The sequence below is a fragment of the Megascapheus bottae genome, chromosome Y, assembly GCF_031878675.1.
Source record: "Megascapheus bottae isolate mThoBot1 chromosome Y, mThoBot2.hap1, whole genome shotgun sequence".
NCBI classification, from domain to species: Eukaryota; Metazoa; Chordata; class Mammalia; order Rodentia; family Geomyidae; genus Megascapheus; species Megascapheus bottae.
The window spans coordinates 8,911,257-8,935,712 of NC_143548.1; the positions used below are offsets into that span (position 1 = coordinate 8,911,257).

A 24,456-nucleotide genomic window follows, 5' to 3' on the forward strand; every position below is an offset into this window, starting at 1 on the left:
AATAATATAAGCAAAACAGGCCTTATGAGTCATAAGGTACTTTCACCTTACAATGACCTTCTTTGCTTAATATTTCATTTTTTATTGTAATTAGTAAAAGGGTTACATGATATCTGCCAGATAGAAGGTGCATTAATTCACATACATTGATACCCTTTCACATGTCTTGGTACCCGTTTCCCTCCCCCCCCACACCCCTAACCCGTATTGGTTTTCCCCCCTTCCCTATCAAATTTCAAACTCGTTCAACCACTATGGAAAGCAGTGTGGCAGTGCCTCAAAAGGCTAAACATAGGACTCCCCTATGACCCAGCAATTCCACTACTTGGCATTTACCCAATCACCCAGAAACAAAAACATACTAAACCCACTAGCACAACAATATTCATTGCAGCACTATTCACCTGTCTGGCTTTTGAATGGGGGTTATGCTGGCATTCTGAGTCTGGTAGAGAACTTCCATTTTCAATGTCATTGAAGGGTTTGAAGAGTATTAGAGTGAGATTTGTTTTGAAGCTCTTATAGATTTTAGCTGTAAATCCATTAGATCCTGGGCTTTTTCATTGTGGTCGGAGAAAATGCAGGGAATAATTTCAGTATTTTTAAACTTTGCACAAATTTCTTCATGCCCTAAAATGTGATCTACATTGGAAAATGTTGTATGTGATGCTGCATAGAAGGCATATTCTGGTGTTTTGGCATGGAATAATCTGCAGATATATCTGTTGTGTCTAGTTGGTTTATTCAGTTGTTCAGTTCGAAGGTTTCTCTGATCAGTTGTTTGCCTTGTCCAGAGGTGACACCAGTCTGGTAGTCACCAACAATCACTGTGTTTGGATCTATGTGTGTGTTTTAGTGTGAATACAGTTTGTTTGATGAAGTTGGGTGCTCCCGCATTATGTGTGTAGACATTTAGAATGGTTATATCCTCCTGAAGGGGAGATCCCTTTATTAATATGTAATATCCTTCTTTGTCTCTTCTCACTAATATTAGTTTGAAGTCTTTATTTCATAGCAGCATGGTGACTCTAGTCATGGGGGGCCATTTGTGTGCTATGTTTCGTATAGCCTTTCATTTGTTTCTATGTTGAAGGTTAGAATTGAAAATTGCTTATTCCTGTTGGTTTTCATTGTGTAGAATATCTTTGAGAATTTTCTATAATGTTGGTGTGGTCAAAATATACTGTTTCAATTTTTCTTTGGTGTGGAAAGTTTTTATTTTTCCCATAGCTGAGAAAGCTGACTGGTCACACTATTCTTGTTTGGTAGTTATGTATCTTTAGGCCCTGACATTCATCATTTCAGGCTAGTTTTGCCTGCATGATCCCTGCTGGGGAATCTGTGGGATTTTTTAATTGTAATGTATAGAAGGGTTACAGCTATATTCACCAGATAGCAGATGCATTACTTCTCACACATGGATAGCTTCGCTCATGTTTTTGTCCCCATTTCTCTCCCCAAGTCCCTCCCAAACATGTTTGCCCCGCTTGTGTTTTCTTTTTTGTTGCCCTTTGGCTAACCTCATATTGTTACAGTATCTGACTTTGTTACCTGGCATATTGTATATACCTTCATTTGTTTATTTCAAACAGCATAGGGAATTTGTGGTTATATTGATTGGTTTGCCTTTATAGGCTGCTTTTCGGGATCCCTTAGTCTCTATTGATTCTATACGGATCAGAATGTAGTGAAAGAATGCTTGGTTCTGATGTTTGGGGTTCTAAAAGCTTCTTATATCTGGATGGGTCTGTCCTTTTGGATATTTGGGAAATTGTTAGTGATGATTCTCTTTAATGTATATACGACTACATTTTCTTCCTTTTTCCAGGCTTTTCTCAATACTGATTAGGCTTCCCAATTGTATCTTGGAGCTACCAAAGGGTTCTGTCATATTTCTTGGATTTGTTTTGAATAATTTTCTGGTCTTTATATAATATAGACATATATATTTACATGATCTCCATTTACATAATCTTTCTTTCTGGATAGTCCCTCTTCTGCATCACATATTCTGCTTTCAATACTTTCTCCTTTGTTTTAAATCTCCCTTCCTTGTAGTTGGTCATTTTTTAATGGCTTGCATCTTTTGCTTTATGCCTTGTATGAACTTCTTTATCTGGTTTATTTCTGTTTGAGCACTCTCATATTCTATACCATTTTGGAATTCCTCACATATGGTCTTCTTCATGCTTTCCATCTTTCCATTCATTTTGAGGGTTCAAACCTCTAGGATTATCATCTGTTGGCTATTTATTTTGAGCAGGAGACGAGGTTCCTTGACTGGCCCTTTTTCTTGAATTCCTATGTCTTGTTCTTCCCATTTGGAAGTGAGAGCAGGGCTAAAACTACACCAGGTAATAATTTTAAGATAAGAACCAATCCAAACTTTACAAGGCTGCAATCTTAGACTTGTATTTTCAACCTCCCTCTCTCTCCTTTGGTCAATTTAAAAACAGATCCAATGCCACCAGAGTTTTAAGACAAAAACCAACCTGATCCTTGTGGTATTGAGTCAATCTAGACAGAAAGGTATAGTCTGTGTCAACAACAAATAACTGTAAATCAACAAGCTAAGGAATTAGAATAAGGGCCAGAAATAAGTGTAATGAAAAGTAACAGAAGAAGAGAGAGGAGGAACTTACAGGAGGAAAATAGTAGAGGGAAGATAAATCAAACCTTAAATCAGTTAAAGGAAAAAAAAAACAATAATAAAAAGAAAAATATACAGAAATCAGTAATAAAATCATAAAAATTATGCAAATAAAGAAGTAATCTTAAACTTAAAATCATTAAGATTAAAAGACATTAAAAACATAAAGAGGGTGCCAGGAATTTGGCCTAGTGGATAAAGTGCTTGCCTACTATGCATGAAGACCTGGGTTCGAATCCTTGATACCACATATATAGAAAAAGCCGGAAGTGGTGCTGAGGCTCAAGTGGTAGAGCTCTAGCCTTGAGAAAGTCCAAGGATAGTGCTCAGACCCTGAGCTGAAGCCCAGGACTGACAAAAAGTAAATAAATAAAAATAAAAACAGAAAGATTAAAATATGTGGGACTGGGGATTCAAAATTATAGCTTGAGTTAATTATGTATTCAATAATGGAGAAAGTCTAGTAGTTACTTTTCGGTATTTTTCTAGGATTGACCTGAATGAGGATGTAGTAGTAAAGGAAAAAATGGATAAAATATTGAAATAAAGTTAACGGGAAAATAGTAAAAATTGAGAACTGCAATTAGAAAAAAGGAATTCTTCAGTTTATTGGGAAGGTCTTGATCTTCAGTGTTCCCTGTGTCCAGTATCCAATCTCTTAGTGGAACCTCTGATTTCATTGTGATGCTCGGGTGGCATGCTGTTGCTGAGCAAGTGGGTGGATTCTCCGAGGGGTAAGCACACTCTCGTGTACTGGGCTGCATTCCCCAGTTTGGACTCTGCCTTTGGGCCTGATGGCAAGGGAAACTTGGGAGTTGAGATCTGTAGTTACTTTAGCTAGGCGTGAGCTGCGAACTTGTGCTTTCCCAGGCCTTCGAAAATCTAGGAAGAGCATCTGGTCCTGCGCTCCCCTTGGGTTCACTCCTCTCCTACATGGTGGGAGCTCAGGTCTGGGGAATTTGGGTTACTCACGAGTCTGGAGTTGGTGTTCCACTGGATTCCTGAGTCACCCAGAGGGTGTCTTTTGGCTGATACCAATTGTGTTTTGTGTACAATCCAAGCACTGTGCCCACCATTCTAGGGTGTGAGCAATGGGTGGGCCTTCTCTCTTGTTTGGAAAGTTCTTCTGTCTGGTCCCAAGTACCTTCCAGGGTCTCACTTTTTGACTCAATCTTCCTTGCTCTATTTCCCAGATGTGAACCACTGTGCCTAACACTACAGCATATTAATAGCTATTGCACTACATACTCTAAGAGACCAGAACCTAATTTTAGGTTCACCAGTTCCAGATTACACTTAAAAAAACATAAACATTATGACAGCTCCTATACAAACAACATAATACTGATCTTTACAGAAGACTTCTCATACTTGCAACATTGCCTCATGTTCTCACATTTGCAGTGGTTTAAGACAAATCATACTTACGCCTTCAGGCACCATACAGGTGCTAAAGTGGAGCTAGATGAGAGAGTAACATCCAATAGCAGCAAAAAAGACAAAAGGTAAAGGAAAAAAAGAAAAGATACAAAAGGGAAATAAAAGGGGAAAAAGGAAAGATTGTAAAATAGAAGATTATAATAAGACTGTTCATTAAAAGAACTGAAAGGCTGAGAAAAAGAAATGAGGCAAGAGCGGGAACTATAAACTAAACAAACTAAAAAGAAAGGCAAAATGATCAGAAACAAGAGAAAGACATGACAATAGTGAGAACTCCATACTGTACTCACTCATTGTAACATCGTGGGATGGTAGAGAAAATACCGGCTTCAATCTGGAATTCTCAATGATGCCACATCTGCTTATTGTGAATTGTTCATCCTCATTATAGTCTTGACCAATCATGGTAACTCGTGGTCACCAGAGAGGGGTACATTAGGGAGAAATTAAGGGGATGTATTGGTCTTTTCCTCCATGTGCAGAAAATGGAAGAGAGATGTAACTAGGGTGCAATAAACACACAAGAAGCAGGTCCAAGCTTGATTCAGAACTTCTGTATTTGGTCACATGTATCTTTCTTTCTGAGCAAAACTAAGACACTAAACAAATGATGCTAGTTTAAAACCAAGCAAGTGACAAGCAGGCCTGAAAGAAGATTAACAACTGGAATGAGTTCTGTAATACATTCTGATTATTGTTGAGGTGCATAAAAAAAAGAAGGACTTGAAAGCTGAGTACAAGGCTCAGTCTAAGCATTCAGGCATTGTATGTAACAGCTGGAGTCCAGGACACATCACCAGAGAATAAAAAGAGAAAGGAACCTTAAGAGCTCTGCTGAAGATTTTCTCTTAAGAGAACCAGCATGCACATGTAACAAAACAATCCAATGCCAGGAAGAAATAAGCCCCACAGCCCTGCAGAAACAAAATAAAAGGATACAGAAAGCCCTCCTTTCTCTTGGTTTTAGTCAATGGTGTGGGGGAGGACAAATTGCACAGTTCGGCTATTCCAAAGGCAAGCACAGTCCTTAATTATTGTTAGTAATTAATTTTATTAGATAGTTACAGTTAATTATTGTCAACTAGTTGTGTGATCAATTGTTTCCCTGCCGAGCGTGAATAAGCAGTATTAAACTTTAGGTCAGCAAAGCTCCAGGATCTCCTAGGAAACCACAGACCGAAGTCCCTTGATTTATATAAAGCAAATTGTAGCTGAGGACATGGCTCTGCTGGTAAGCACTCTTCGAATTGCATTCCTGGAAATAAAAGGTAACAATCAAGGTAAGAGAAACTAGTTGAGTGATTTAAATGTATAAAAAAGCAAGTAATGAACAACAGAACAGAGGTATTTTTGGTAAGGTCCTTTAAAATATAAAGCAGTCATTGATACCAAGAACACACTTTAAAGAGACTGATACATTACTATTTTTAAAAGCAAATACTCAAGGAGAGGGATCCAAAGTGTGCAGCCCCAAAAGCTAGGAGAATTTGAAAGACTGGCATTCCTTTGACAATTTTGAGAGAGATCTGAAACAGTGGAGCTAGAAACTACTCTTGCAAAGGATTGCCTTCCCTTCTGGGAAGGAGGAAATCAGGCTGGGCAAAGCATAGCAGCGGAATCTGAGGGACCCCTTGAAATGTAACATTCCTGGTCATTTGCAGGAAGTTTGTGTAAGTACCTTCTTTCTGCAGGATGGGCTCCTGGGCTTGGCCAAAATAGGTTGCCAGACAGCTCTGTTTCTTCTCTGTTGGCTGAACTGTCCAGGGTTTCAGAAATACCTTCTAGGGTTCTTTCTGACCACCTTTGGACAAGCAGGCCTCTCTCCTCCTTTATCCTGCACTATTACTTCATCCTTCAGTATTACTCGAGAAGCCAAGCAGTATCCCATGTGTTTAGTCAGTGTGAGGAAAAGCAGTAACAAAACCATCAGTTTCCCTCTGACCTCAATGGTCACAGGAACGCTGTCTGTGTACCCTCGTCCTTCTTGCACCCAGTCCTAGTTCCCATGAGGCTATAGGGTTCCCACCCCAGGGTCTTGTCTGCTGCAAATCTGATCATTCAGCTTCATCTTACTTCATATTTCCTTGCTGGTAGATGACTGCCTGACCTTAGCCTTGAGCACCTTGAGACTGCTAGAGAACCTGGGAGACACAGGTTCCCCATTGTGTTTGGGGAAGAGCAGTGCACTATATGAGTTCACTGACTGGACAAATACCTGGACATGGTTCCTCATCTGTGGGTATCACCATTGCCCCAATATTTTCATTTCTCAAAATATTTTTTTTCTTTTTGCAAAACGGGGAGAAAGTGCTCTTGGAATCACTCAGGCTGAGCAACCACTAACACTCAATTACCTGAATTTCTTCTGCTGTTTTTTACATGACAGTCTTTGTTGCTCATTTTAGAGAGAACAGAAAAGGAGTTGAGAATTTCCTCAGAATCTAGACATGGTAGTAGTTAACCAAAGCAGGGTTAATGGCATGCATTACCTACCTATGAGCAATTATCATGCAGAACTCTATACACACATGTTCACCAGAGGCTTCATGTGCCATCTGCGTCCCTCACATTCTGTGGTAGTGAATGAGGGATTCTGTGTACATCGATAGTCCATATCCATATTTAATATTACCATGTAGGTTGAGGAATAAGTTTAATAGGCAGATATAATTCAACTGCAGGAGTCTTTTCTACACTCCCCCTTTCACAGGCTATAGTTCAATTTCTCGGTGCGGGTTTGGAGACAGATCAAAGGAGGCTTTCCACAAGGTAATTAGCAGAATTTGAGGAAGCCTAAGGTAAATACACACAGGCTCATAACCTTTCTTTAGAAAGGATTACTGCAGAAAGTCAGACAGGCAGTATCCCACATGTATAGTGAAACAGAAGGCAAGCAGACATGCAACATCAATTTTCCTCTGGTATCGGACACTGTGTATGGACAGTGTTACCCTCGTCCTTCTTGCACCCCAGTTCCCATGAGGCTATAGGGTTCGCACCCCAGGGTCTTGTCTGCTGCAAGTCTGATCATTCAGCTTCGCCTGAGATGGAGGGCTCAGGCCGGAAGGGAAGAAGAGGACCTAAGTGACCACAGGACTCTGAAAGGGAGGGAGGCTTGGATGTAGGCCCCACAGGCACAGCGTGCAAGCGGAATGCCTTCAGGGTTGGCAGCGGGAGAAAGAGGGGGTTGGGGAAGCGGGAAGTCGGCCCCATCTTGGGACGGTAGAAGAAGGGTGGAGAAGGGGAGGCGCTGGGAGGCACAGGGGGGAAGGGAGGGGAGAGGAAGTGGAAGCTCAGAGCCACCTTGGGTGGGGAGGGCAGGGGAGGCTAGGGGCCACCCGGGGAAGGACGACGGGAGAAGAGAAGAAAGCTGGAAACCACCGTGGGAAGGGAGGGGAGGAGAGGTGCAAGTTCTGAGCCAGCTTGGATGGGTAAGTGAGCAGGGGAAGGGGAAGGAGAGGGCTGTGTGTTATCCTGGGAAGGGAGGGGAGGAGAGGAGGAACCCGGGAGCCACCTTGGGAAGGGAGGGGCTGACAGGGGAGCCCGGGGCCCTTCCCTCCCCTGTGGGGCTGGTAGAAGGCAGCAAAGGTGGAAATCCTGGTGCGGAGCGGTTAAACGTGGAGGTGTCCCGGGAGGAAGAGCTGATGTGTGGAGTGTGGCCCGGTTCTTTGGCACGGGTGGTGAGGGCCCTTTGTCTGCGGGTCTGGGACTTTCCCTGGAGCAGGACTGGCTGTGGAGGCCGGAGAGGGGGCGGGGCGGGGATGGGCACAGGAGGGCCTGGGCAAGGGGGGTGGGAAAGGTGGGCTGGGGAGGGGCGGGGCCTTGTGGGCCTCACCTGAGGCCTGACCTGCGCATGCGCAGGAGCAGGGTCATGCTCCCCGAGACACAGGAGGGCCTGGGGCAAGGGGGGGTGGGAAAGGTGGGCTGGGGAGGGGCGGGGCCTTGTGGGCCTGGCCTGGCATGAGGACTGAGTTGCGCATGCGCAGGAGCAGGGTCATGACCCCCAGGCAGCGGAAGCCAGGCCAACTGCCACTGTTGCCTCCGGTGTCTCTTAAGCTTGCCGCCCACCACACAGTACCAGGAACCGGTGTTCGTGTTGGGAGCTCGTGGCCACCTGCCGAGAGCGCTTCCAGTCTCCCCCACCCACCATGCCGAAAAATAAAGGTAATGCGGCTAGTTCCGGGCCGGCTCGTCCGTCTCGTGTGCGGGCCTTGAACCTCCTTAGGCCCGAGACAGCCAGTTCTCCTTCCGGCTTGACTGCTGCTTCTGACTGGGCTTGGGCGGAGGCCCCGGGACGATTGGCCCATTTCCGAGTGTGGTCGTTTGGGTGCAGCCGGCGTCCTCCTGTGTAGGTCTCCTGGGCAAGAATGCAGGATTTTGCCTCCGACTGAGGGCGGACTGCACCTCAGGCTCGCTGGGAGCCGTCCGGGCCTGGCCCGTGGGGCGCCGGGCCTTCCGGGAACTCTCTGGAAGTCGTTCTCAACCTGAAGGCCTGCTTGGCGTCTGTGCCTCAGACGCATAGATGGTTAGCAATATGGCAGGAAACTTCCAGCCGAGCCCTGGGTGGGGCCTTGACCCACCCTCGCCCGACACCCATCCTGTGTGGGTTTATCTCTAGCAAAGTTTTCTGAGGTCAGCCCTTCATACAGTACAGTAAGATTTTCACATTCGGAGCACTGTGGCATACTTAGCCAGGTTTTTCCTGCCTTTCCCAGCACTGGATAGTGTGCGACTAAAGACCAGCAGGGTCCTTTGTTTTCTCCACCGAAACGCCACAGATTCGATTTAAGCACTGCCAACACGTGGGCATCGACTGAACTTCCTCTTGTAGACAGACCTAACGCGTGCGGTCCTGTGAATTATCCCGATCGTTTCGTGAACATTTAAATACCAAAAAGGGTGATTTTTTATGTGTGTGTTTATTTTTAACGGGACAGATCCATCCTTCATAACCCTGAACAAGTCTTCCATGTTCATGCTCTTGAGCCCAGAGCTCTGTACGCTCTTTGTGTTTGACAGCTGGCTGCAGAAATGCCACTTCATTTCTCCCTAGACCTGTTAAGACGTGCCGTGTTCCACCACTTCCAAATAAGGCCCCCAGTCCTATGCGTCCTGATTCAGTGCAGTATCCCAAAGGCATGCCATTGCCACTCTGCTGTTTCCAAACCAGTGGGCAGATCACAAATTAGGTTTTTATTTAAGGTACACTAAAAACATGCATGCAATAAAAGGAACTCCTGGAACTCCCAATCACAGAAAAGGATAAATTACACCGGAGCCATTGTATACCCGTTCCACATCCCTTCCCTTTTCCTCTCTGTATGTACAGCCATCCGGAGTACTTGTAACGACGCTTAAAAAGTAGATAAAGTGCGACCGTTAATACTCTCATTTACTTTTATAATCAGGTAAAGGAGGTAAAAACAGGCGCAGAGGTAAGAATGAGAATGAATCTCAGAAAAGAGAGTTGGTCTTTAAAGAGGCTGGACAAGGTAAGTAAGTCTTTTAAAGTTAGGCTTCTCTTATTAATGATACCTTTGTAGATGTTTAGCCTCAAAGGATCTTTTTTAAAACATAGCAAACTTGGAGTAGTGACATTCAAACTGTGTGATAGTCCTTTGTTCAGGCGGGTGGGAATCTTTTCATTAGTGATCCTCTATTTCCTGGATAGTAGGGTAATAAGGAGTAGCAACACAGTGTATTTTCTTGAGATGGAAGGAATCTTACTATATTTTTGTTTAATTTGTATCATCTGCAGCAGCACCATGATTATCACATGCTCCTCCTCCTTCTTGCCTTCTGTGTAATGGAGAGGCACCTGTTTGTCTTGAGCAGGAAAGGGCTTGCTAAATTTTTTGTCCAGGCTGGACTCAAAACTTTACATCTGTGATCCTGCTGATATCCACCTCTTTGGCAGCTGATTTATGGACAAATTCCTACTGCAGCCCGGTATGAAACTGTTTACAAACCGAATGTAGATGAGATCTGAATTGAGTGACTGTGCTTGATGAGAGGCACTGTAGCCATATCCCTAGCCCTTTACTTTCAGTAAGGTAGAATCTTTCTGTAATTTTTTCTCTCTCATTTGTTGTTTTCCTCTTATTATTACTATCATTGTCATTATATTACTATTGTTATTGTTGTCAAGGCTCCTCCTTCTTCTTATTGCCTCCTGTGTAATTGGGTCGTAAGGAGAAGTACCCATTTTTCTTGAGATGGAAGGGAGGCTTGCTGACACTTCACCATTCTCTGCTCCAACTAATGTCCGTCTCTTTGCTGGCTTGTTTATGGGGAAATTCTTACCACACCAGGCATGAAACAGATATTAATCCCAATTTCTGATCAGTTGTCCAGATTTACATTTTGTATTTTTTCAGTATTCATCCAGAAATTTTATATAAAACTTCGGTACAGAGTGTAAAGTTTGGTATGCAAATTCCTCCTGCGCTGTTCTTTCTGCTAAAAAGCATTTTTGCTATATGGGGTCTTTTATTACTCCATATGAAATTTTGGATTGCCTCTTCTATTTCTGAAAGAGGTTTTAAGAGTTGGTTTAACATACTCACACTTATACAAGTTGCACAGAGAACAAAAAAACTAAGTCTGGAAACCATTAACTTGAATATACAAAGCTATAGTGTTCTTATGAACTAAAAACAGGCCATTTTGCAATGTATGCCCATATCAAAACACAAGTACTAATCCTAAGAAGTCACACAAGACTTAAGCCACATTTATTTGCACATGTATTGTAATGGCAACAAATACTCCATACAGATTTATAAAACTCCAAAGTTATCACTTGGTACGCTTGCGTGTTATTTTGCTTACTTACATAGTCAAGCCTTCCATACAGTGGTTCCTTGAACAAAAATTCTCTAAAACACATATTGGCATGTTTCATTTAGAGCCAACAGAAATGTTAACACAAGACCACAAATTCAAAATCCAAGTTTAGAAGATTTCTTAGAAAAAAGTGACCATTAGTTTAACAGATTGCATATACTGTTAGCACAGAGGTAACATCAAAGACAGATGTATGATGCTCCCATCATCAGGAAAATGACAACCAAAATAGGAAAATGCTTAGATGAACAAGGGAGATCAGAAAATAGTAAATGATTATTAAGCTGCAAAGACCTGAGAGCTAAAGCCAAGTAAGTGAGGAAGTCTCCAGAAACACCCTAAGCCTATTCAGTATGCAGTGGTAAAAACTGAAAATGATTATACAAGGGTCAAAAAGGCATCTCAAAGTAATGAAATGAACATTTATTCCTAAAAAGTAATGTACGATACAGAATTAGAAGGGAACAGACTTAATAGATTTACCTATTAAGATATACAGATTCTTACTGAAGCCTATAGGATATTTAGAAAAGATGACAAGAGATGTTAATCTTTTTATTATTATTTTTACATATTCCGGAACATCGCATAATTTTCATAAATAACTCTTACAAAATTATGCAAAAAGTACAAGAATGTCTGGTAAACAAACAGTCTGTGTTTTCCAAAAAGATTTTTTACAACCTGCAATTCTCAAGGCAGCATCCTCCATACAAGGAAAGGTAATCCTTTAACTCAAGAAATCTTCTGCTGCAAAGAATAGGCTAGGAAAGCCTGGCTTCTTCCGTTAAAACCTTTTGTCTTTCCCATCTGATTTTCGGTCTCTCTCACTTCTTGAAGATCTTTTGCCTGGTCGACTACCCTCTGATATAAATCTCTTTCTGTCAGACCTGGAATTCTTATCCTTCAATCTTCTTGTGCCTATGCCACTACCACCTTTGGAAGATTTGTGACTTCTCTCTAATCCTGACGTATCCATTCGCTTCGGATCCATGCTCCTATCGTGCTTTCTGTCTCTATTGTGTCCCCGGACCCTACTTTGACTTCTACTCTCATTACTACTGGTAGTACTGCTGCTCCTATCTTGGCTACTACTACCACTTGTGCTGGAGCTACTACTAGAACTGCTTTGACTACTACGCTGCCACTGCTAGAACTGTTTCTGCTGCTGCTACTGGTTGAGCTGCTACTAGAACTGCTACTACTGCTGTTGCTTCAGCTTGTACTGTGGAGTGCGCTGTTAAACTGGTTCCACTACTGGCACTTCAGCGAGTTGTACAGGCTCAACAGCAAACACTTTCCTCTCAGGTAGTTGATTCTTTTGTTCTTGAATAACCTGAGCTGAAACAGCTAATGTCAAAGTCTCAGGCTGAGAAAGAGGCTGGGGTTGATGAAATTGATGGGGCTGAGACTGCGCCTGGGTTAGAGGGAGGGCATGAGGCTGAGCCACAGGCTCAGGCTGGGATTCAGATTCTTTTTGAAATGCTTTTTCCTCAGATTTCTTCTCCACTTCTATAACACTAACATTGTCTTTTGCAGGAGAAAGAGACTTATATTCTTTATCTGGCTCAACTTCAAATTCCATCACTGGCTCCAATTCTTTGCTAGTTTTATTTTCTGAAGGCTCAATGCTTTCAACTTGATTAGTTTCCATCACTTTCTGCTCAGCAATTATATTTTGGACATTCTCAACCGTCTAGCACATCCATAACTTCTTCAGGCTGACTATCCTGTTGTTTGTCACTTTCCTTTGCCTCTGTTTCCTCCTCCAACTTAACCTTCATTTCCTGTTTTTGCTCCTCCTCCTCCTCCTGTTCTTTCTCTGCATCACTATGCAGTATGCCTACTTTCTTTGCCTCTTCTGCCTCCTTTATTTCTACATCATTGTGCTGATTACCTGTCTCCTCCAACTCTTCCTCTGGCTGCGCCACCTTACCTTCTTCTTGTTCCCACTTTTGTTCTTCATTGTGCACTAGCTGATGGTCTTTTTCTTTCATGGTGTGCCTTCTAGGCCTATTTGTTCTGCAGATTTGAGCGTCTACCTTCAAATAACGCATTCATTTGTCTCTGTGAGGTATCTGGACACATTCTTCCAGGAATATAGAACAAATGGAGATCTGTGTTAGTTTGTCTATACTTAATTACCTTGGCATTATGTTCATTGCATTCTTCTTGCAGCTGCGGAAGCCCAACCTTCCAAAAGCCACCATCTGTCTGTTTTACATGTCTCTCTTCAAGTAGTTCTCTCATTTTCAACTTGCTTTCTCTCTTCTTCTGCCTGAACTTAAAGTTTTTGTTCAATTTCCTGACGTCTGTTTTGCCTTTCAGTAGTAACAGTAGATTCTTGTTTAAATTTCTGAAGAGTACCCAACAATAAGCCAAATATTCATCGATACCTCTACTTTCCCTTTACATCCATATTTTGATCCTGGATAAGGCGGTCTCTGTGTGTGTGTTCTTCAGAGGTAGCTACAGCTGAAGACTGTAGTGCCAGCTTATTGACATCCTCCTCCTCTGGGTTGCTCTCTTGGTATGATTCTCTTCCTGTCTGATGCTCCCCACCCAGCCTACCGACTGCCCCTTCAAGTCTCTCTGTTTGGCTAGGGGTCCTCGTCCACTATCAGAGAATCCACGCTTCAGCAATAAACTACCACGTCCTCTACCTCCAGAAAGGGCCAGCTGTTCGGCTTGCATGGGTCTCACGTCATTTGGATCTCACCCCGTGAGCTTGGGGATGTTTTCATCTACGTTGTTTAGGCTCTCTTTGGCCTTTTCTAGCTGTTCCTGCAAAGTTCTCACTGTGACCACCATCTTCTGAAATGTTCACATTTTTCAATCACATGAAACATGCTTTTCTATCACCAAAGGCCTTTCTATATTTGCCTTTGAATTTCTTATTTGTATAAGATGTGGAACTTAACAGCAAACTTTCATACATTTCTTTTTTGTTGCCACATGCTGGAAATGTTTGGAGCACATGTATATTCAGTAGCTATCAGAAAAGAATCTCACCGCTGTGTAGACAGCCTTTTCGTGTGTCAGATTTTCTCTGGATTAACTCTGCTATGGAGTGTTGTGTAGGTTCTATTACATTTTATTTCCCTTTCCTACTCTCCTTTTTATTTTTGCCAGTTCAGAGCTTTGATCTAAAGCCCTGAGCACTTGGGGTTTCTCAAGGCTAAATCTCTACCACTGGAGCCACTGCTCCACTTCTGTGTTTTTCCTATGTATGTGGTACCAAGGACTCAAACCCGGGTCTTTGAGTGTGCAAGCACTTGACCCCTAGGCCAAACACCTAGCCCCTCCTACCCCACTTTTATTCTTTTCCCACAAGATGTCCATGGCTTCTATTCTTAACAGTACCCTTCTTAAGAACATTGGGATGGTTTGAGGAATACTTGAACTCAACATCTGACATTTTACCTCTGAACAGTGTTTTTATCTTATAGACTAGTTGATAGTGTAAACGTAGGACTTACTAATAATGAAGCTGTTTGTTTTAGCTTTCTCTGAGGCAAGGGAGATTTATTTGGCAGAGAGTGATACTAGTATGTATAAACGTATGTACATATATATGTATTACACTGGTCCTGGGTCTTGAACTCAGACCAATGTTGAATTATATCCCAACTACAGAGTATGCACAAGTTCTCAAAATGTTGGGAAATGGACGATTAGAAGCAATGTGTTTTGATGGCGTAAGGAGGCTATGTCATATCAGAGGAAAGCTGAGGAAAAAGGTACAGTATGGATTTTTCTTTACTTCATGGATTCGTTTTATTGTTGAGGGTGGTGGTAGTACTGGACTTTGAACTCAGGTCCTCTGGCCCATCCCCTTGTTGTGCTGTAATATGGGTTTGCTATAAAAATAATTGGTTTTTAAAAGCTAAGTAAGGGGTGATCTTGTCCAAAAAGGGAAATGTATTCAATACCTGACTTATACAATGGTAACCTCTCTGTATAGCATCTTCATATTAACAACAAAATAACACAAAAGTAATTTCTTTTAAAGTAAGAAGAGATTTTTTTGTGGAACTCTCAAAACTCTCTGGAAAAAGAGTGATGTGCATTATGATATAGAAAGTAAAACAAGATCCTTGATCACTCTCATTTTCCCCATCTCTATTGTATTTGGGTAGAAAGATTCATTATGCATATAACACTGAGGAAACAAATAAAATGAATCTATAAAACAAGCGGTCTCGATTGAATTAAGTATTGGTTGTAGTAAGGAATAAAAAACGTAGGAATTATTTCAGATGGAAAGAGACTGCAGGGTGTACTAAAGAAGTCAGTGTTCATTTTGTCAGTTCCTGGAAATGTATGTGGTATTAGGCAATTCTGAATTAGACTGGTTTATAAATTACATTATGTGTAGGAGATGCATATATATATGTGATACATATGTACATATCAGCCCTATATATCCTAGGATGGACTACATGTGTGTATATATATGTATATATGCCACATGATAGATGCTTTACGTCTAATCATCTATCTGACATACATATGTGATACACACACTTGGGTCTGTGAGTTTCTTCTTCTCCAACTTACTGGCATTTATTTGTAGGAGCTATCTTACTTTATTTGTATTGCTCTACTATAGGAGAGTAAGCCTGTGTGAGTGGCTTTTTATTATAGTGTATGAGACTATTACCATTGGTGTTGGAGCATGTATGGTGAAGACTTGCTAATTGAATCTTAGTTGAGTGATGACATGGTGAAAGTGACCAAAGTGTTTTCTGGACCTTTTTTTTTGGTATGGGCACAAATCTTGATTCATCATGATTCACCACAATTAAACTCCTCCCCATTATGTATTTATTTATTTTTAATTTAATTTTTGTGCCAATAGTGGGACTTGAACCCAGGGCTTTGCTGAAGGCTTAGCATTCTACCACTTGAGTGACAGATCTGTTTCTAGCTTTGTGGTGGTTAATTGGAGCTAAAAGCATCATGGACTTTCCTACCCATGCTGGCTTTGAACTGCAGTCCTCCTAAGTAGCTGGGATTGCAGTCATGAGTCACTCACCTTGGGTTGAGGTAAGGATTGTTAATGTAAGCATTTTGCAACACACTGTTCTGCCAATGACAGGACCTACATTTCTGTAGATGGAGGGTAGAGGTTTGGTTTCGATGGGTAATTCTTGTTTATTTGGATAACAAACTGTCATCACTAACAGTTGTGGTACTTGGTCTCATTTTTTGTTAAAGAATAATTTTTCTGCCAAGGATTTGAAGTAAATTTGGCATATGTCATGCAAGGCTTCATGTATGACTGTCAGGACATCTTATATTTTTTGCTTTATTATGTCTTCCCCCTTTATTTTCTGCTGATGAGATTTGAGCCCAGGGACTGTGCATAGTAGGAAAGTTATGTTTGCACAATGAGCTACACCTCTGATTATAGTGGGTTAATTCTTTTTAAAGTAGTTATATACTGTGTGAAAGACAATGTCTCATTGTAACAGGAAAGTGCTGTGGACTTGAACTTGTGGTCCTGGTTGTGTTGGCTTTCTGCAGCACCTTTTCATCTTCCAGTTGTTCATGGGTACTTTGCCCAAAATAGACGAATAATAATGACTGGTATATCTAACACTGCTCTTTATCATTTGTGGTAATATGCAATAAATTGCTTTTACAGGTTTGGATAAATGCCTCAGACATTATACTGGTTGGTCTGTGAGACTATCAGGTAAAAATTCCTGTGTCTTTATTACTTAGTAACAGAATTAGCATCTGTGATCAATTCCAGGCCCTGTCCCTTCTCCTCATGCTGATATTTATTAAGAGCTAGTTGAATTTGAAGACACAGGATTATTTTTATCCACAAGGGTTTCCATAATGGCTATTCAGATACACGTGTTTTTGTGGGAAAATGTTTTTTGTTTCTTTTAAATCTCTAGTAGGTCTAGATAAATATCATCATTTATTTAAAAGTTCTGTGTTAAGCATCAGTCAGTGATAAAAGAATGGTGTTGGTTGATATTCCCATTGCTGTTATCATATGTGTTGTCTTTACTGCTGTTTAAATTACCTTCTCTAAAATGAAAATGGCAGTTTATGGTGATGTTTTCAATGAGTGGATTAATTTTACAGACAAGTTGGTCTTTCTCACTGCTTTGCAATGTTATTAGTGCATATTGATTATATGTGGGAGGTTTCATTGGGACATTTCCATTTGTACATTCTATTTATGCTGATCATATTCACCTCCCTACTTTCTCTTTATTACATGAGCTTTTTGTCTTCTTTCTTTGCAGTGTTTTAAAAATGAATTTTTATTGATCTTTGAATACATACACACCTTAAACCTCTGTTTCACTAGAGGCCCAAGTCATGTTCTATCCATTTTTTTTCTTTTGGTGCCAGTCCTAGGATATGAACAAACTGTTGGGTTTAATGGGAATCTCAGGATTTGGCCCACTGTGTGCTTTGACTTGTAGATTATAATGATCCTCTTCCTGGAATCTCCTGAGTAACTGCTGCTGTACACAGAGAGTATTTCACTGGCCCAGGCTCATTATTTACTGGGTTTAGAAATCCAAATCTGGGAACTTTACACAGTTGAGGAAATCACAAGTGTGGGGCTGGGAACATGGTTCATGACTACATGAAGCAGTAAAATTATAAAAATATTACAGCGTTTTCGTGAACATTGAGACATGCATGCCAACTATTAACTGTTTGCTATAAATTGAAAATGTCTACTAAAATAAATGGCAGAGTCCTCTATAAGTTTCAAACTTAAGAAGTATATTTGAGGCCGGGAGTTTGGCCTAGTGGTAGATTGCTTGCCCAGCATGCAAAGACCCAGGTTGGATTCCTTGGTATCATATACATAGAAAAAAGACAGAAGTGGTGCTGAGGCTCAAGTGGTGGAGTGCTAGCCTTGAGAAAGTCCAAGGACAGTGCTCAGGCCCTGAGCTCAAGCCCAGGACTGGCAAAAAAAGTGTATTTGATTTTCATCAGTTAAAAAAAAATATAACTATGTAAGAAAGTATCACTACTAGAAGTAGTAGTTTTGTTTTGCTATTGCTCAGTAGAATAATCTGTAGATGATTGTTATCTCCTCTTGGTTTTAATGCCCAATTCCTTTATTTCTTCTGATCATTTGTTCAATTATAATTGTCATTGAAAACAAAGTATTCAAATCAGTATCCTCCCAGAATTTTTTACCTCTACAACTCATCCCCACCCCCCATGTGTTTTCTTTTGTTTGTTTTGTTTTTGCCAGTCTTTTGGCTTAATCTCAGGACCTGCACACTGGAGCCACAGCACCATTTCTGGCCTTTTTCTGTGTACTGTGGAATTGATCCTGGGTCTGGGTGCATGCTAGGCAAGCATTCTACCACTAGGCTAAACTCCTGACCCCACAATTCCACCCGTTTAAAAAAAAAACAACAGAAATATATTTTGTTGGTAGTTTCCACTTATGGACACAGCAGTCTCATCAACATCTTAACATATCTTAACATTTTTTTAATACATTTACTCTAATTCTTTCTAAAGTTTTTGCCAGTCCTGGGCTCAAGCTCAGGGCCTGAGCACTGTCTTTGGACTTTCCCAAGCCTACAGGTCTACCACTTCAGACCCAGCACCACGTCTGGGTTTTTAATCTATGTATGTGTTACCACGGAATCGAACCCAGGTCTTGTGCATGCTAGGCAAGCACTGTACAACTAGGCCAAACTCCCGGCCCTTAGTTTTTTTAAATTTTAACTTTATTAAAACGTGGTAGGTCGAGTTTCTTACTCCTTGTAGATACCATTCTAGTGGCTGAAATTTTTCCTGTTGTTGGCCGTAATTCCCAAAGTGACTCTTCCACTTTCCTAACAACTTTCCTTTTTGTGACCCTTTCCATATCCTGAGAATGACAGAACATAGGGCAAAGGACCATTGCATTTTAAGACCATTCTATAGCTGTTTGCTGGATTCAAAGCAGGGGTCAGGGCAAAAACACACTTATACTCACAGACTTCAAAGCAAATAAGGAAGCGGTAAAACACCCTTGAACTTGGTGTTGTGCACTGATTGAGTTGCCTCCAGTCAGTTTTCAAAGGTTGGTTTGACCAAAAAACTACACTGCTGTTTTGCAGCCTTCCAGTCAACAAACAGCGTTAAATAATAAAATGTAAAGCTTTTTCTGTTTTGTTTTTATGAAGATTGAAAGTGCAGTAATCCTTTACATGTTATGACTTACCATAAGTATGTAACATACTTCTTTCCTGATAATTTAAACCCAGACAATATTTTTTCAGTCATGGGGCTTGAACTCTGGTCCTGGCCACTGTCCTTCCACTCTTCCGCTCAAGCGTCTGGTCCTATCCCTTGAACCACAGGGCCACTTCCAGTTTTCCAGTGGTTAATTGGTGATAAGTCTCATGGGGCTTCAGTGCCTGCGCTGGCCTTGAATGGCAATCCTCAGATCTCAGCTTCCTGAGTAGCTAGGATTAGGCTGGTTAGCTCTCTAGCCTGGCCAGTTGAGCTTTATATTAAGGCCTGTCATTGAAGAAACCACTGATAATATTTGTTATAAGCACTTTCAAGGCTGTTTGTTTATTCCTAAGGATAACAAAGCTGATGTGATTTTAAAGTATAATGCTGATGAAGCTAGAAATCTGAAGGCATATGAAGAACTTCCAGAACATGGTAATTTTCCATTCTTCTTTTACATTGTTATGTGTTGTTATTGTGTGTAAGGGTTTAGCTGAACAAGTTGTGATAAAATTGCCAGCAGACTTTTTTTTTTTGCCAATCCTGAGCTTTGAGTTTAAAGTATGGACTCTGCCAATGAGCTTTTTTTCTCCAGACTAGCATTCTACCCATTGAGTCACAGATTCATTTCCACCTATTGAGTAGTTTATAGGATCAGGGATCAGATGAACATCCCTGCCTGGGCTGTCTTCAAACTGTGATTCTCAGATCTCTTGTCTCCTGAGTAGACTTATACGCATGTGGCACTACTCCCCAGCCTCATAAACAATATTTGTGGAGGAATTTGTGAGTTTGTAAGCTCCTAATGTTTATGTATCAAGGAATAATATACATATACATAAATAGTCTATGATATACATGTTAACATACATACATTATAATATATAGGGAATAATATATACATGACAATATATTAATGTATATAATATGTATGTGATACATATACATAATTGTAATAAAATAGGTATATAGTATATAAATATGTACATGTGTATATGTGTCTGGCTGTCTGACTGTGTGTTGTGTTGCAAATATGCAGAGAGAAGGCTTTTCCTCTTCTGTTCCAGTTGGTACTATTGGGATTTGCTTACCTAGTACCTCTAGGTTCCTAGAAAGGTACTCTACCACTTGAGTGAAATCTCCAGTGGGTATTTTTTTTTCAGGGAAGCTGTTAACATTTTTTTAACCAGAGACTAAACGAATACCGAGATCCTTCTACCTGTTGATTCTCTTGTAAGATGAGACCAAAGGCATGCACAACTACATCCAGTTTGTTAGTTGAATTGAGATTTGCCAACTATTTCCCTAGGTTGGATTTGAACCATGATTCTTTCTATCAACAAATAACTGAGATTATAAATATGAGCCTAAACAACTAAATAATTTTCTGTCCGCAAATAGCAAATAGATTGTAGGTGTGAGCCATGCATCTGGGTGGTTTCTTGTGGCTATCAGTTGAGCCACAAATTTTGGTGCCTCATAATGAGCTTGCTTGCTCACAGCTGGTGCTCTGCTATTTAAGTCTTGCCTATCTAGCCTTGTTTTACTAGTTCATTGGAACTGTAGTGTTATGAACTTCTTTTGCTTGAGTTGGTTTTGAACTGCAATCCACTGTAATCTCCCAGCCTAGGAATACAAGAATGAACCCCTAGTATCAGAACTCCAACTTTTCTTTTGAAATAGGATCTTAATATTTTTGCGTATGTACATTTCTGTGTATGTGTCATGTGTCTTACTGTCTCTCTTCCTGCCTGTCCTAAGGGTTTGAACTCAGAGCTGGTTGGTGTGCTAAGGCTAATACTCTACCCCTTGAACTCTACCACATGACTGCCTGCTATTTTGTGTGGTTAACTAAAGATAAGAGAGTGAGAGACTTTCTCGCTGACACTGAACTGTGATCCTCAGATCTCAGTCTCCTGAGTATTCCAGGATTACAGGTATGAGCCAGCATCCCCTAGATGAGTGCTTATTTTTGTAGGAAATGAAGTTCATATGGTCTTGACATTGTTCTATATAGGAGTTTTTTTTGAGGTACTTGTGGTTTGCCCTGCTGGAGATGGCACCTAGAATGTTAAACACTTTTGAGCTGCTTTGTATTCCTCTACTGATTTAACACTCTACTGATTTATTCCTCATGGATATTTCTGTAGGGAAAACCATTATAAATAAATACACATTTGTGTGTATGTGTGTATATACATATATATACAGAATTACGTATATATATACATATATACGTATATGTATATACATATATTTCAAAATATACATATATTTTGAAAATACTTTGCTTATATGAAGAATGTATTGTTACTTTTAGCTAAAATCAATGAATCTGACACATTTGGTCCTGGAGAGGATGATGAAGTCCAGTTTGATGATATTGGTGATGATGATGAAGACCTAGATGATGTAAGTAGACTTTTATACAATTTTATCTATAAGGAAAACATTTTCCTGAATAACATACATGCATGCATGTATGCATACATACATATATACATACCTACATACATACATGCATATGTGTATGTTTGATCATGGAGCACTTTTGATCAAAGCTAGTTCTCTGCCATGTTGAGTCACAGCTCAAGTTCCAATTTCTGGTGGTTAATAGCAATAAGAGTCTTATTGAATTCCTGTCCAGCTTGGCTTTGGACCAATCCTCAGATCTCAGCTGCCTGAATACCTAGGATTCCAGGTATGAGCCACCAGCGTCCACCAACACAATTTTTAACATAAGAATGTCCTCTGTTTAAAGTTAAGGGCATGTTTGATACTTGTTCATAAATTGTAAATTTGGGATTGTTCAGAATTAGTTACTCAATTTATGTTTGAAACCCATTTCGAATGCTTTCTTTTTGTAGCAACATGTATGGATTTTAGTACAAGGCATTTCTATAAGCTTAACTTGTTTAAATAAGAGTATCTAGAGGGGTGGGCACATATCTGTAATGCTAGCTGTTCAGGAGCTAAGATCTGAGGGTCATGGCATGGAGACACATCTCCATTTGTCCCCCCAAAATGCCAGAAGTAGAGCTGTGGGCAAAATATCTCAGGGAAAGTGAGTTCAAGCCCCTAAACTGACTCATGCAAACAAAAGAATACCTAGAGAACCTAGAGATGGCTTAGAAAGGAGAAAAGAAAGAAGAAAGGAGAGAAGATAGAGACAGAGAGAGAGAGAAGCATAGCATCTTTGAAACCAGACCTTCCTTAAGGGGTATTAGACTTAGGGTAACAAAAGGTATTAGTGAAATTATGGTATACTCTAAAGCCTTGTTATATGTAGGGACAAGCATGGAGATTCCATCATTTTATTGGTCAGAATAAATCCTGGATTTGCATGTATACATAGATATTTGTATGTACATTTGTGTACATATATGGGTGTGTTTATTAGATAGAGACACAATATACAGCCATATATGTAAGGTCCAGTCAGAAAATAAATCCATTATAATGGTAAGCAAACAGCACTCGGCACATAACTACGCTTTAACACTTCATGGCCATAGCTGTAAAATATTACACACAAAATTCTTTTTTATTCTTAACACCACACTATGTATAGTATATATGTTACATGTATCAGTATATGAATTCATAGAAGCAATTGGGATTATAGTGTAGCTTCTACTTTTATCAGCCTCCTTTTAAATATACCTCTATTGGAAATCAACCTACATAAATGGTTTTGAAGAAAATTGACCCAGCAATATGTTTTGATATCTCTGTTCTGGAACAAAATTCCCTTATATTGACAGTTTGACTGATTGCTGAGATGAAACTGTGCATGATAGTTTTGAAAAACTCTTACGTTCAACATAGTTGCGAGAGGTTTCAAAAATTGTATACGGTAGTCTTGAGAAAGTTAGATTTCTGTACCATGATCCTGATGTTGAGACTTCTTTGAGAATCATTCATCCATATCATCTCAAAAATGTTAATTTGTTAGATCCATCTAGGAATATTTCAGATGGTTAAAAGAATGCAAGAATGTCTACATAACGTTACCTAGTATGTGATTAGATATAAATGTGTATGTGATGTGTGTATATAATACACTGGTGAAATATAGAGTAAATGTCATGTCCTATGAAGGATTGGATGTATTCTTATATATGTTTCATGTATGTAATATACCTGTAGAATATATAGTATTTTATATATCCTATACTATACATTTATCCTAGACTATACATCATACAATATTTACAGAATGCAAATTAATGTATTATGAACATATGCTATTAGTTATGTATAGTATATGTTACATATATATTCTGTATAAGCATATATACTGATCAAAACTGGAGGTAATAACTACATTGATTTGATGGATCAGTGTGTTTGGTAACAAGTTAAAATATAAAGTAATAATGAGATGAATAGAAATGTGTTTGTGAGAATTTTACTCAAGTAAACATCCATTTACACACCATCAGTATGTATGCTGCAATCTAAATTTGCCTATATAGAAACAAAGAAAGACACATTGGCAACAGGCAGAAAAAAGGGGAAAGTTGGATGTATGAATATTATCCATATGGCATTATACAGATAACTTTACAGAGATCTTGCTGTACAATATTACATTGTAGTGATCTTTAGTCACTGGATCTGTCATTTCTTTTACTTACAGAACTAGGCTGAACTCAACAAATGTTATTCCAGGCTTCAAGGATTGTTCTACAGTTGTGATCTTGACCATCATCTGCAAAGGGCAGTTTCATTTGCATGAGTAGAGAGTTGGTTGATCTGTTTTCAAAAACCAGTTTCAGTATTGCTGTGAAGAAGGAAGATGCTGAGTTATTTTATTTAACATGTTAACTGTCTTGAGGTCAAGTGGAACTTACTAATAAAAGTGAAATATTTACTATTAAGACAATAGTTCATTTTTAGTTTTTATTTTATTTTATTGTGATATATAGAGGGGCTACAGTTATATTCATCAGGTAGTGGGTACATTACTTCTTGAACATTGTTACCCATTCCCGTGTTTTTCTCCCACTTTCCCTACCTCCCATTCATCCCTTACCTTCCCTTTTTCAAATAAACAAATACACTTATATATAAGATAGCAGGTACCAAAGTTGGATACAGTAACAACATGAGATAAAGCATAAGGGGAAACAAAAGAGAAAAGAAATAACTTCACATGATGCAACAATTTAGTGATTGAAAACAACTATCACTAAGATAAGCCTCCTGTTTCCTTATCCTGGTGTACATTAAACTTAGCCTCATTCCATGTGGCCGTGTGTAGACAGCTTTTGTGCTATTGTGATCCCCTGTAT

The 24,456-nt window shown here is 40.0% G+C and overlaps 2 long non-coding RNA genes and 2 pseudogenes across 2 annotated transcripts; 3 read left to right on the forward strand and 1 right to left on the reverse strand.

Moving 5' to 3' along the window:
- The window catches only part of LOC150040292 (hormonally up-regulated neu tumor-associated kinase-like), a 31,467-nt pseudogene extending 25,377 nt beyond the window's left edge, over positions 1 to 6,090 (forward strand).
- A 2,078-nt stretch (positions 6,091 to 8,168) lies between these two features.
- Positions 8,169 to 14,672, forward strand: LOC150040293 (uncharacterized). Its single transcript, XR_016534027.1, has 3 exons — positions 8,169 to 8,254; positions 9,499 to 9,582; positions 14,573 to 14,672. It is a non-coding gene; the product is annotated as an uncharacterized LOC150040293 (long non-coding RNA).
- Positions 11,724 to 13,747, reverse strand: LOC150040294 (pinin pseudogene; annotated as a pseudogene).
- A 1,912-nt stretch (positions 14,673 to 16,584) lies between the features above and the next one.
- On the forward strand, positions 16,585 to 24,020 carry LOC150040295 (uncharacterized). The gene is made up of 4 exons (XR_016534028.1): positions 16,585 to 16,637; positions 19,513 to 19,594; positions 21,480 to 21,571; positions 23,802 to 24,020. It is a non-coding gene; the product is annotated as an uncharacterized LOC150040295 (long non-coding RNA).
- Positions 24,021 to 24,456: the final 436 nt, after the last annotated feature.